The sequence below is a fragment of the Moschus berezovskii genome, chromosome 2, assembly GCF_049115385.1.
Source record: "Moschus berezovskii isolate FMDL1 chromosome 2, NW_MosBer_1.0, whole genome shotgun sequence".
Taxonomy (NCBI): Eukaryota; Metazoa; Chordata; class Mammalia; order Artiodactyla; family Moschidae; genus Moschus; species Moschus berezovskii.
The window spans coordinates 118,868,764-118,881,902 of NC_142461.1; positions in this window are offsets into that span (position 1 = coordinate 118,868,764).

The window sequence follows — 13,139 nt, forward strand, 5'->3', positions numbered from 1 at the left end:
GGGTCTTGTTTTTGTATCCATTCAGCCAGCCTTTGTCTTTTGGTTGGGGCATTCAACCCATTTATGTTTAAGGTGATTATTGATAAGTATGATCCCATTGCCATTTTCTTTATTGTTTTGGGTTCGAGTTTATACACCCTTTCTGTGTTTCCTGTCTAGAGAAGATCCCTTAGCATTTTTTGAAGAGCTGGTTTGGTGATGCTGAATTCTCTCAGCTTTTGCTTGTCTGTAAAGCTTTTGATTTCTCCTTCATATTTGAATGAGATCCTTGCTGGGTACAGTAATCTGGGTGGTAGGTTATTTTCTTTCATCACTTTAAGTATGTCTTGCCATTCCCTCCTGGCCTGAAGAGTTTCTGTTGAAAGATCAGCTGTTATCCTTATGGGAATCCCCTTGTGTGTTATTTGTTGCTTTTCCCTTGCTGTTTTAATATTTGTTCTTTGTGTTTGATCTTTGTTAATTTGATTAATATGTGTCTTGGAGTATTTCGCCTTGGATTTATCCTGTTAGGGACTCTCTGGGTTTCTTGGACTTGGGTGACTATTTCCTTCCCCATTTTAGGGAAGTTTTCAACTATTATCTCCTCAAGTATTCTCTCATGGTCTTTCTTTTTGTCTTCTTCTGGGACTCCTATGATTCGAATGTTGGGACATTTAACATTGTCCCAGAGGTCTCTAATATTGTCCTCATTTCTTTTAATTCGTTTTTCTTTTTTCCTCTCTGTTTCATTTATTTCTACAATTCTATCTTCTAGCTCACTTATCCTATCTTCTGCATCCGTTATTCTACTGTTTGTTCCCTCCAGAGTGTTTCTGATCTCATCTATTGCATTATTCATTGTATATTGACTCTTTTTTATTTCCTCTAAATCCTTATTAAACCTTTCTTCCATCTTCTCAATCCTTTTCTCTAGGTTATTTATCTGTAACTCCATTTTGCTTTCAAGATTTTGAATCATTTTCACCATCAAAATTTGAAATTCTTTATCAGGTAGATTCCCTATAGCTTCCTCTTTTGTTTGTGTTGGTGGGCTTTTATCCTGTTCCTTTACACACTGAGTATTTCTCTGCCTCTTCATCTTACTTATATTGCTGTGCTGGGGTGGCCTTTCCGTCTTCTGGCAGTTTGTGGAGTTCTGTTTATTATGTAGTTTCCTCGCTGTGTGTGGGGTTGGACGGGTGGCTTGTCAGGGTTCCCTGGTTAGGGAAGCTTGTGTCGGTGTTCTGGTGGGTGGAGCTGGATTTCTTTTCTCTGGAGTGCAAGTAATGAGTTAGTGAGATGTCAGTGGGTTTGGAGTGACTTTGGGCAGCCTGTATATTGACGCTCAGGGCTATTTTCCTGTGTTGCTAGAGAATTTGCATGGTATGGCTTGCTCTGGGACTTGTTGACCCTTGGATGGTGCTTGGTTTCAGTGTAGGTATGGAGGCGTTTGATCAGCTCCTATCGACTAATGTTCCCTGGAGTCAGGAGTTCTCTGGTGTTCTCAGGATTCAGGCTTAAGCCTCTTGCCTCTGGTTTTTGGTCTTATTCTTGGAGTAGCCTCTAGACGTCTCTATCTGTCATTTCCAAGGTGGTTCCCTCTGTTTTAGCTTCTGTTTGCTGGTCTCTTCAGTGTCTAATTTCCACCCTGACACTAGGGTGCAGGTGGACACTTTTTAAGGCTCAGTTGTTCAGTCTTGTTCTGGGAAGGGCGGAACGCTGCAGACAAATATCTCTGGAGTCTGTGGGGAGTGCTCACAGTGTCTTGGCCACACTGGGTTTGCCCCCGCTCAAGGCGTGTGTGCTGTCCAAGTCTACACTGCACAGGCTGTAGGTTGCTCTGCCGCGAACTGTCCGAGGCCGGCGCTGGGTTGCATGCACTTCTCAGGTCTGAGTGGCTCAGGTTCAGGCACTCGGGTACTCCACAAAGGCTCAGGCTCGGTTGGGCCTGCGTTTTGTGCCTTCCCCTGTCTGAGCAGCTCAGGTGACCAGGCGTTTGGAGAGTGCAGTCGTTGGGACTTATCGCCTCCCCGGTCCCTCCCACTCGGTTTTCTGGGTGTACAGCCAGGGCATCTTCTCAGGCAGATGTTGACCAGTCAGAAACCCAACGAAGCCTGCCTGCAGTTTGGTATTGGATACCTTTCTGGGGCCACAATTGCCCCCGTCTGGCTCTGGCTGCCTTCCCCTGCCTGTCTCAGCAGGGGATGGGCTGTACGCAGCCGGCTAGCTCTGCTCAGTCCTTTGTTCTGTGAGCAGGGCTGGCGGAGTCTTAGGTTAGGGCTTTTTGCCTTTTTGCAGGGTAGCTACTTCACAGTCTGCTTTGCTATCTCCAGTCAGCTCCCCCAGACTGCCCTTGCGGCATTCAGGCCTGGTCCTCTCTCTAAGCAGTTCAGTTGGCTCCTCCCTGTCCAGGCCCCGCTTGTTAATGGTGGATGCGGGTGTCTGCTCTGCTTCTCCGCTGAGAGTTACCCTTTGGCAGGTAATCTGTGGGTTTTAATTATTTCTTTCTTTTTCCTCCCAGTTATGTGGCTCTCAGAGGTTCCAAGACTCACCACAGACTTGCCAGTGAGAATGTTTCCTGGTGTTTGGAAACTTCTCTCTTTTTTAAGCCTACCTTCCCGGGACAGAGCTCCATCCCTACCTCTTTTGTCTCTCTTTTTATGTTTTTTCCTACCTCCTTTCGAAGACAATGGGCTGCTTTTCTGGGTGCCTGATGTCCTCTGCCGGCATTCAGAAGTTGTTTTGTGGAATTTACTCAGCGTTCAAATGTCCTTTTGATGAATTTGTGGGGGAGAAAGTGGTCTCGCCATCCTATTCCTCCGCCATCTTGCTCTCTCTGCTGCTGCAGTTTTTTAATACATGAGGTAAATATTTTTATTTAGGGGAAGAAAAGAACATTTAGTAGAAATATTTTTCTTTTGATTAACAAAGGCTGTTTTTAGCAGACTCATGACCCTCAACTTTTCTACACTTTTACAGGATCTGGCTGACAATCATGGCCATATCAATCAATAAATATAAAGATTGAATGGCAGTTTTTTAATATATTGAAAGATGGTTTTATTAAGAGCTCCTCTGGTGGCTCAGTGGTAAAGAATCCACCTGCAATGCAGGAGACCTGAGTTCGACCCCTGGGTTGGGAAGATCCCCTGGAGGAGGTCATGGCAACCCATTCCAGTGTTTTTGCCTGGGAAATCCCATGGACAGAGGAGCCTGGCAGGCTACAGTCCATGGGATCACAAAAAACTGGACACAACTTAAGAGACTAAACAATAACAATAAAGTTTTATTAAAACTAGTTAAATAAGCATCATTATTTGCATTTTCCCTCTCCTCTGCATCATATCGTCCTTTGATATCTGTTTAAGACGTGAATTCAATAGACACCATTCAAGAATCTAATGTATCTTAATGAACTGGTGTCCACATAAACAATCTTCCCCAGGTTTAGGGTTCAATACTGAAAGCAGGATTCTGTGAAATCTGTGGTGTGCTGGTAAGTATTTAACAACTGACTCCTAGGGCTGTAGAAGAAGAAGCATTTGCTAGTGTCCAAGGTGTAAATACTTTCACAAGATTTGGGAAGACGTACACATGACTGGGGCTTCTTGGGTGGCTCAGTGGTAAAGAATCTGCCTGCAATGCAGGAGACGCAGGTGACATGGGTTTGATCCCTGGGGAAGATCCCCTGGAGGAGGTCATGGCAACTCATTCCAGTGTTTTTGCCTGTAAAATCCCATGGACAGAGGAGCCTGGCAGACTACATTCCATAGGGTCGCAAAAAGATTGGACTTGACTGAACATGCATGCATGAATGACTTTTGCCAGCCAGCTATAAGCTGGTTTCCACACATTCCTGTTAACCCCTCCAAGTTACACCACTATGTTTCTATGATTATTTGACAGATTGGAAAAGGACAGCTCCATTGGTTAAAATTTTTTTTATCCAGAAGCTATGAAAACAATTGTGTCTCATGCCCCCAGGTATTAATATGTGATGACCTTAATCAAGCACTGCAAGAAACCAGTGCCAACACATGTCTTTTCCCAGAAGCTCTTGGTTACAATCACCCTGTTTAACAAAATCTTGTAGGAAAACAATTGCCTACATGACGAAAAATAGAATGGTAGATTATAATGGTGATCTAGCTCTGTAATTTTTAAAAGTTTATTTTTTTAAGGCATGGCATCATTATTGGAATCTGAATTTCTATAGAATGAGGTGGTTTTGAAGGACCCATTTATAGGGTCGATTACAAATGGAGGGGGGCACTGAAATCTCTAGATCTTTTATACTGAAACAGGGAAGATAGAGTCCATCATATCTATGTGTATAAGTAATCACATCTCTAAGGTGCTTTAAAGAAAATTATGTGGAGGGAGGCTTATCATTTGCAGCTGTTTAGGAGGAATGCTGGCATTATGCTACTGCTGCTAAGTCGCTTCAGTAGTGTCTGACTCTTTGCGACCCCATGGACTGCAGCCAGGCTCTTCCGCTCATGGGATTTTTCAGGCAAGAGTACTGGAGTGGGTTGCCGTTGCCTTCTCCAGCCTGCACTATGAGCAGCCTGGTTTTGAAGATAATGGATTTACGCCTTGCAGGAAGCCAAATGTGTGAGCATTGGGACCAGAATCTGTTATGTATCATGTTGCTATTTCTCCCCTTCTTCTCTATCCTAGGTCACATCTCAAATACAAACATCACCCGGAGGTTACCCAGGTGACCCCACACCATCCCCAGTGGGCAGCTGTGTGGGGTTTGACCTTGAAGGACAGACGGCATGAAGGGGGATTCTTTCATACCTTGGGCTGGCCAGGACTCAGCTTCTGACGTTTTGTCTATGGACAACGAAAGGTTTTCTTTGTGAGCTGCTTTCTGATGTGTGCTTACAACCAAATTGAACATGTTTAAAGAGAGAAGAGGCAGGAATCTACTCACTGTGCTCTGTGAAGAATTAAATTTTTTTTTAATGAGAGTAGATGAAAGGGAAATAGATTCTTAAAAATCTTTGTTCCCTCTCCCTAAAAAGTTGCATTTGCTACTTATTTCAGGCTTATTGTAATTGGCCATTCATTCCAATATGCAACTATGTTATGTCCCCTGTCATATTTTCTTTAAAAAAATAGACATTTAAAATAAAATATTTCACACTAATTATTTAGCTGAGTTCTCTCTCCCTTTTGACTTGAATAATACCATGATCCTTGCAAGCCCAGTTCTTCCCTTTATGAAATTCACTGTCACTAGGATATGGTATGCTTTCATGATTTGCCCTCTGTTTTTTTCCTTTTTTAACTAAAATATTTTCTCAGACCTCCTTCTCTATAGTGTTACCAAGATTCTTTGAAGTGTTATCTGATTTCAGAGCTAAGGCTTAACCATTCCTCTTCAGGACACTTAAAATCACTCCTAGTCTTCTATTTTAGTACTTCAGCCTACTACATACCCACTTCAGTCCTCCTGACCCAGCATAGAACTGAAAAGTACAAGGTGACATTTCTGAAATTCAGCTGTTGATCTGATTATACAGAGCCTACCTGCATGAATGAAAAAAAATTTTTTTTTGAGTAGTTTATTGAGTAGTTTTAATTTATTGAGTAGTTTTAATGTCTTGGCATCATTCTAATTGCTCTCTGGGCATTGCTCACTTAATCTCCACAGAAGAGACAAGTCATGTTATTATTATTATACCCATTTTCCAGATGAGGAAGGTAAGGCCCAAAGAGGTCATTGAATTTTTTGTAAGGTCATAGGTCATATCAGTAGAGCCAGGATTCTAATTCAGGCAGTTTGACTCAAGAGGTCACATTTTTGTCCACTATGCCATGTTCAGAGAATGGTCTTACAACCTGTTTTGAAAGTTATATTCAAGGCTGTGTGCAAGTGGAAAGAACATAGCACTAACTAAGGCCAAAGGACAGGCTCTCAATGCGATTTTGTGCAAATTAGTTGTGCAAATGTGGGCAAGCTAATCTCTCTGGAAAAAGCTAGGCAGAAATGTATTACCTTAAGTCCCTTTATAAGCACCTTATTTAAGTAAATACTACAATTTTCAGTAGGAAGAATTTAAGCAGAGCCATTAAGACCAACATTGAATAGAGCTTTTTGGGTCAATCTGTGCAGTTGACACAGAGCTCCATGGAGGACTTCCTGACTTGAGCACTTATTCTGTCTCTTACCAGATGTAAGATGGTGGCAGGTTAGTTATCCTGCCAGAGCCTCAATTCCTTCATCTGTAAAGAACAAATAATAAAAGGTGTCCATCTCAGGGGATCACTGAGGGTAGATATATAGTGCTTTAAAAACATTTAGTGCAGCATTATATATGCTTCTCTCTATAATCCTATGAGGTTACTATTATTAGCTCCATTGTACAGATGAATAAACTGAGGCCTAAAGAAATCAGATAACTTGTCCAAGGATATTTATCCTGCAAGTGATAGAGTCTGGATTCTAACCCAGGCAGATGGGTATTTAACCAAACACCATCTTTCATCTTTCTCCCAGGACAATGCTATAAGTCATTTATTACCTGAGCTAATAATCCTTTTCTTAGTATATACTCGACTTACCCACTGTTCCACAGCCAAACAATTTGGCTAGGAACTGCAAAAGATTTTCAGGATCCTGCCCCAGCACAGACCCACAATCCATTGTGATTCGTCAAGGCCTCTCTGTTCTGATTGGTTAGTGCTACACATGCATGGGTACACACTCACACACACACACACACACCCATCCCCATCACTAAGCACAGGTTCCTTTTCTGGAATGCCCTTCCCAAGACTCCTTCTAAATTTTAAGTTTTGCAGGCTTTGTGGGCATCCGCCGCCCTCCCAGGCCCACCCCACTCTTCACATGCCCGTGTAGATATACTTGTTTCACTAAGAGCTAATTTCCAATTTAGTGCACAATATGGAGAACTAAAGTTTCACAAAGCAACTGGTGGGAATGGCTTCAGGACACATTGAAATTTGCTCATGTCACATGTCAAGTAACTAAGAGAATTAAATAGGATACCCAGGAAGGTAGAACACGGGCCTCTGTCTCCTGCGTTTCCTGCACTGCAGACAGATGCTTTACCTGCTGAGCCAGCCGAGAAGCCCCAGAATATGGCCAGACAGGAATAATGAGTGTCCTTAAGACACATGTTGAAACACAAGAAAACTTGTGTCCAAATTTCACTATATGTTTCATGTGCGTTTATTAAAGACTTTAGAATTCTCTGATATTTGAACTACTGTGCAGCAACCAGAGAGGGAAGCAGAGCCATTTGTGACCTGTAATTGTTTCATCAGTTGCTCTGTAAATGCTTTTTCTTTTTAATTGAGAGGTAAGATATTGGATTTTCAGAATAGAAAGATTCCTTTATTTTGATACTTCTGTGATTCTTCAAAGCCCCAAAGACACCTCATCACTAATTGATTCTAACAGACTTTGCTTTGTTTGGGCTCCCGTGTGTCAGAGAATAAAAAAAGCTAGCAGTTGGCACCTCTGTGTGAACACTAGTCCAGGAAACGTCTCTAGTTTTCAGTTTCACACTTGATGATGACCTGAGTCCGGGCTACTGGAAATGAAGTTCTTTTGTAAAATGCTCTGGATTCCTAGTTATTCTTCTGTCTCTTCCACCCTGCACATCCCTAAGGTTTTGAGCTGCTCTATTTCTTGGTGAGGTGGGTCTGGATCCACAGAGGAGCAATGCTTAGGTTTCCCCTCGTGACCTGAATCACTTATTTCTAGCTGAAGCACTCTCCTTAACTCACTGTTGTCTTGTTTTTCAAGAATCCTACCCTTCCCTTTGTGCCGCATGTGCTGGGGCTGGTGTGTGTATGCAGTGGCGGAGATCACTCAGAGAGGACCATCTTGAGTGTCTGTCCTTTGTGATAAGCTTAAGACGCCCATCTTAACTGAAGGTTTCTGGTTTTTCAACCTCATCTTTAATCTTGTGATGCTTGATAAAGGTAGTAAAACAATATGAATTGATAAGTAAATGTTAATATATACTTCAAATACAAAAGCAATTTCTTCTGCAATTGATAATGCAAGAAAATGTGCAATAATAGTATTTAATTTGCACCAGTAGGTGAGAACCCTGAATCCTTCATTACAAGCCTAAATCTGATTTTTGTTTGTGACCAGCATGAATGCTGACCTCTGCCCTTTGAATGATCTTTCCGTCTCCCAGAAAGTTCATGAAAAGGTCATGGAGCTGCACTGACTTCCTCTGTGTGTGCATGGACGTGTCTTTGCTATTGATCTGGGAAAAGACCTGGCTTTGTCCATTCAGTGGTTTTGTTCACATTATTTTTAATGGAAACCTGATCAGTAATTATAGAATTTTTCCACCGGAATTCACACCTGACTAAGTGCAGAAAGCTAAGCTCTTTTCATGCTGGTTATTTAGCCTGTGTTTTACCTTGGCCGTAACCCCCAATTAAACGCATTTCTTGTACCCTTAACAAAGCAAAATATGGCACTTACTGGTCACAAGCTCAAAGCAGGAGAGAGAGGGGGGAAATGGCTTAATAGCTGAAAATAAAAACACCAGTGAATTTTTCTTATGGATTCTTTCATGTCAAATTCATATCATGAGTGACTATGAGTTTTCTCTTTAGATCATCTTGGCAAGATCGCGGAGCAAAAATAAAAATGATTTCTGGTATATTCTTGAAGTGATTCCTTCTTTTGATGCCACCTGTCAGCGTAAAAGAGGTTATGAATCTCTGGAAGCCTGCTTTACTGACACCATCAGCAGCGCTGGCACCGGTTTTCAAATCAGACTGCAGTAACTGGTAGAGTTGGAGGGTTTTAAATCTCCACTAGAAAACTATTGCCATTTATGAACAACAAGCATTGTACTGAAATGGTGAAAAATGTATGTGCGTCATATTTAGAATGATTGTGGAGGCAGGATATAACAATACTTTTCAAGACTGTAAGCATTACGTATATTCGTATCTTGTGCAATTTATCTTGTAGATATACAGTGCTAGAAGTTCTCAGCTGCTAGCTGTTAGGTTAGCATTGAGAAGGAAAGATCCTGAGGTTTGTCACTGCTGTATATCACTGCAGCCGTGCCCTTTGATTACACTGGGGCACCACCAGTCATTAATAATGGGGAAAGCTTTTTGTCTGGCAAATACATTGCTGTACAGGCCTCCTTTCTTAACACCTAGGCATCTTGGTGAAGTTGCAAAGGTAAATTAAAGATGAAGAATGTTTATTTTACAGCCACACTTGTAAATAGAGCCATTCCAGAAAAATCTATTTTTTCCCAGTCCTATAAACTTGATTCGTTTTCATATTTTGCATTTGCTCAAGGGAACCCAATTATTAAACTTCGCTTGAACAAATAATGTGAGCACAATGTAATTATGATTTTAATTCCATCACTGTCACACTCAGTTACCAGAGGGTTACAGAACAAGCTAACCACCAAGACAACAATTGCAGTGCAGACTTAAAAACCCAAGTGTGTCCATAGTTGGAGATTTCCTGAAGAGTATAATATGAATAGAATTTGCAAGGCAGGATACTTTCCAATGTGGGAAAAAAACCAACATGGTCAGATTTGATGCTTATTGAATGTGTTGCTTGACATCTTAATGCCAGCAGCCAGTTTTCCAGGAAGTGAGGCTTCCACATCAGGAGTCACCCCCAAATTAACTGTTTGCAAGGGAGCTTGAGTCACATTAAGCCAACTTAAAAGAAACAAATTTATAAATGCTACCTCCCTGTGTGACATGTTACAACTTTTCAAGGTGAGTACAACAATCATGTCAGTTTACCTCTGTTTCATTTCTAGTGCCCTGGAGTCCATTAAGACCCATCATTCCTTAACTAGACTATTACAATAACCTCTTCTATTGTGTTCTTACCTCCAGTCCAGCTTCCTTTAATTCAGAGATTTTTTTCAGAGTAGGAGATTTCCACAACCCACTAGTGATGGTGAAATCAATTTAGTGTTCCCCTATTAACATTAAAAAAAAGAAACAGAGCAGAATGAGACAAAGCACATTGCATCACATCGCGCAAAGAAAGGGCAAGTGTTTTGCCTGGCACTCTTCTTCAGCCCTGTGAGTGTATGCACGTGTGTGTGTGACAACTATGTGTGTGTGCACACGTGTGTGTCTGCACACTCCTACTCTCATTGGTTCCAGATGTAAAATGTGGTTCTTCTGTTGGTTCTGACAAAAAATAAAAGTTTGAAAACTTCTGCTCTAATCCATGCTTCCCAAAGTGTAAAATGCTTCCAGGCAATTTGGGCTGTTGATACTGGATCATGTGATGACAATACTGTTGCTGTTTCTCTTCCAGTCTATCTAATTTCTCTATCCAGTCTATCTAATTGGATCAAGAAGAACGTCTCAGGTTGGTGCTAGCTATTCTTAGCACTCACTGATACCTCCTACTTTTCATTCTTATTGTTTTTAACAAAATTAGATTCAACCGTTTTGATAAGAAAATTTTCTGGATCAAATGTTGTAATGTTGTTTTGTTTTATATTTATTGTTTTATTTTATATTTATTATATTTATTGTGTTCATTTTTTAAGGCAAATGACACTGACTTTCCATTTATGCTTATGATATTCTCTTAAAATAGCTTAAAGGAAAAAAGCTAATTTAAAGAAAAATATTAAGGAACTTAGAGTACAGGAGGAGCATGGTTAGGGCAAAAATTATGATCAGCATATGGAAATCATTCAAGTTTTTGCCAAAGCTGAAACTATTAATCAATTTTAAAAACTATTGCCAGAATAATCTTTCTAAAATCAAATTAAATCCCATCCTTTCCTCTACATAAAATTCCTTAGTACTGTTCCACTGTCTACAGGATCTGATGCCTGCCTCCTTTTCCAAATACATCTCCTTCTACAGCCCCACTCACAACCCAGCAGAAAAATTTGTTCTGTTTCACCTCTGTGCCTTTGCCCATTCTGTACCTTCCTTGGCAGGAAGTGGTTGGAATGCCAGCCACTTCTGCCACCATAAGCTCGTCCTCGACCCTCAAGGCTCGGCTCAAATATGAAAGCTCCAGGTCTTGCCCAAGCAGCCGATACTCCAGGCTCCACTCTCACATAGCAGCTTATTCATACCACTATAAAAGTAAAAAGTGAAAGTTGCTCAGTCATGTCCAATTCTTTGTGACCCCATGGGACTGTAGCCCGCCAGGCTCCTTAGTCCATGGAATTTTCCAGGCAAGAATACTGGAGTGGGTAGCCATTCCCTTTTCCAGGGATTGAACCTGTATCTTCTGCATTGCAGGAAGATTCTTTACCATCTGAGCCACCAGGAAAGCCCATTCATACCACTAGGATACCTATTACAATAAATTTTCAGGTTCTTTTTTTTTTTTTAACCTCTTTTCTTACCTTAAAGCACAGTGTCTTATTCATCTTTGTCTCTTGAGTATCTAAGATAGTTCTTGGCACATTCACATGGTAGGAACACACAAACTTTTGAGAATGAGTTAATTCCTCATAATGAAGATATACTTGGCCCAAGAACAGCACCAGACATAATTTAGGAGCAGTTTATAAATCCTCAATTGGCTTTGTCGGCATAGAAAGCCAAATGGGATTTGAAATTAGTAACAACAACAACATTCATAATAATATTAACCAACAGGTAGTAAGTGCTTACCAAGTGCATGGCCCTCTGTGTACATTATCTCATAGTCCATAAAAATCTCGAGAGGGAGGAGCTCTGATTTTGTCCTCAGTGTGGAAACAAGAGGGTCAGCAAGGTTAGATCACTCGTCCAAGGTCAATAGGTGTTCAGTGGTCGAAATGAGGTCTATTCCAGGGTTCTCTGCCTCCAGAGCATGCCCCTGGCCATCAGGCTACATGCCAAGGATAGACAAATTGCCTTTTACTCTCTAAAGAGATTGGGACTGGCATGATGCAACTGCTTCCCTTGACTCTGCCCCTGTTGAGCCCAGCTGCCCCAATGTCCGCTGAGGACAGCCTACCATCTGTCGTGGTCACTGCTCTGTCCCGGGACACTGTTGTGTCTTGATCGCTGCTTTGTCCTGGTCACTCCTGGCTTCTCCAGCACTCTGCCTCCTTGGCTCCAGGCTCTTAAGTACTTCCCCAAGCTTGATTCTGCCCAGTTGGCCCAACTTCAGGCCTCCCTCATAACTTCCTGGTTCATGAAGCAGCATCACATCCTGTTTAATAGCTAGATGCTGCTCCCAGAACACTTGACTGTACAACTCAACTGTTTGACCTCAGGCAAGTTATTTAACCTCTCTGTATCCTCAAGAGTAATTGAGTTATGATCTTAAAAGTGCTTAGAACCATGCCTGGCACCTAGTAAACATTTTGAGTGTTTATTAAATAAAGTGCAAACCGTCTGCCTCTTGCCATTTCCTACCATTTCAGGTAACATGTTGCTTGATTGCGTCCCATTAATCCCTTACTCCTTTTAGATGATCCCCAGAGGCTGTCACTCACTTGAATGTCATTGTTAAAACACTGACTATCATCTGATATGTTATAATTTCTTTCATCTCTAGGCTATCCCTCCTTTAGGGTCAGAACTGTGCTCAGTGCAGCTAGACAAGAACAGGTGAATAGTGCAGTCTTTGTCCTCAGGGAGCTTAAGGTCGATCAAAAACAAAACAAAAGGCATCGTCCTTGCCATGTGGCTTGTTAGGAGGCCCCAGTGGGGAAGAGAGAATACGTTTGGGCATGTGGGATGTATTAGGCACTAAGGGGGCCACCAGAGTTCTACAGGCTGGCCCCTTCCTAGGGGATCAGCAGTTTAGTCTGCCCAGTGCAAGAGGGACAGATATGATTAGGAGTCTGAGTTAAAAGGGGTGGGATGGGGCAGAATTTGACAGTGGGGACTCCTGGAGGGGATAGTTCTTCGGATATGGAAAGATGCTTTAGGGTCAATCACAGAGGTCTGCTGAGGTCAGGGGATGGTCAATGTTTACCCAGCATCTCTCCTGCTTAATGGTTGGTGTGAAGGTTAATTTTAGTTGTCAACTTGGCTGGGCCACAGGAGGCCCAGAAATCTGGAAAAACATTATTTCTGGTGTGTATGTGAAGGTATTTCCAGAAGACCTTAGCATCTGAGTGATAAACTAAGTAAAGCAGATTGCTGTCTCTAATGTGGATGAGCCTTGTCCAACCCACTGAGGGACTGAACAG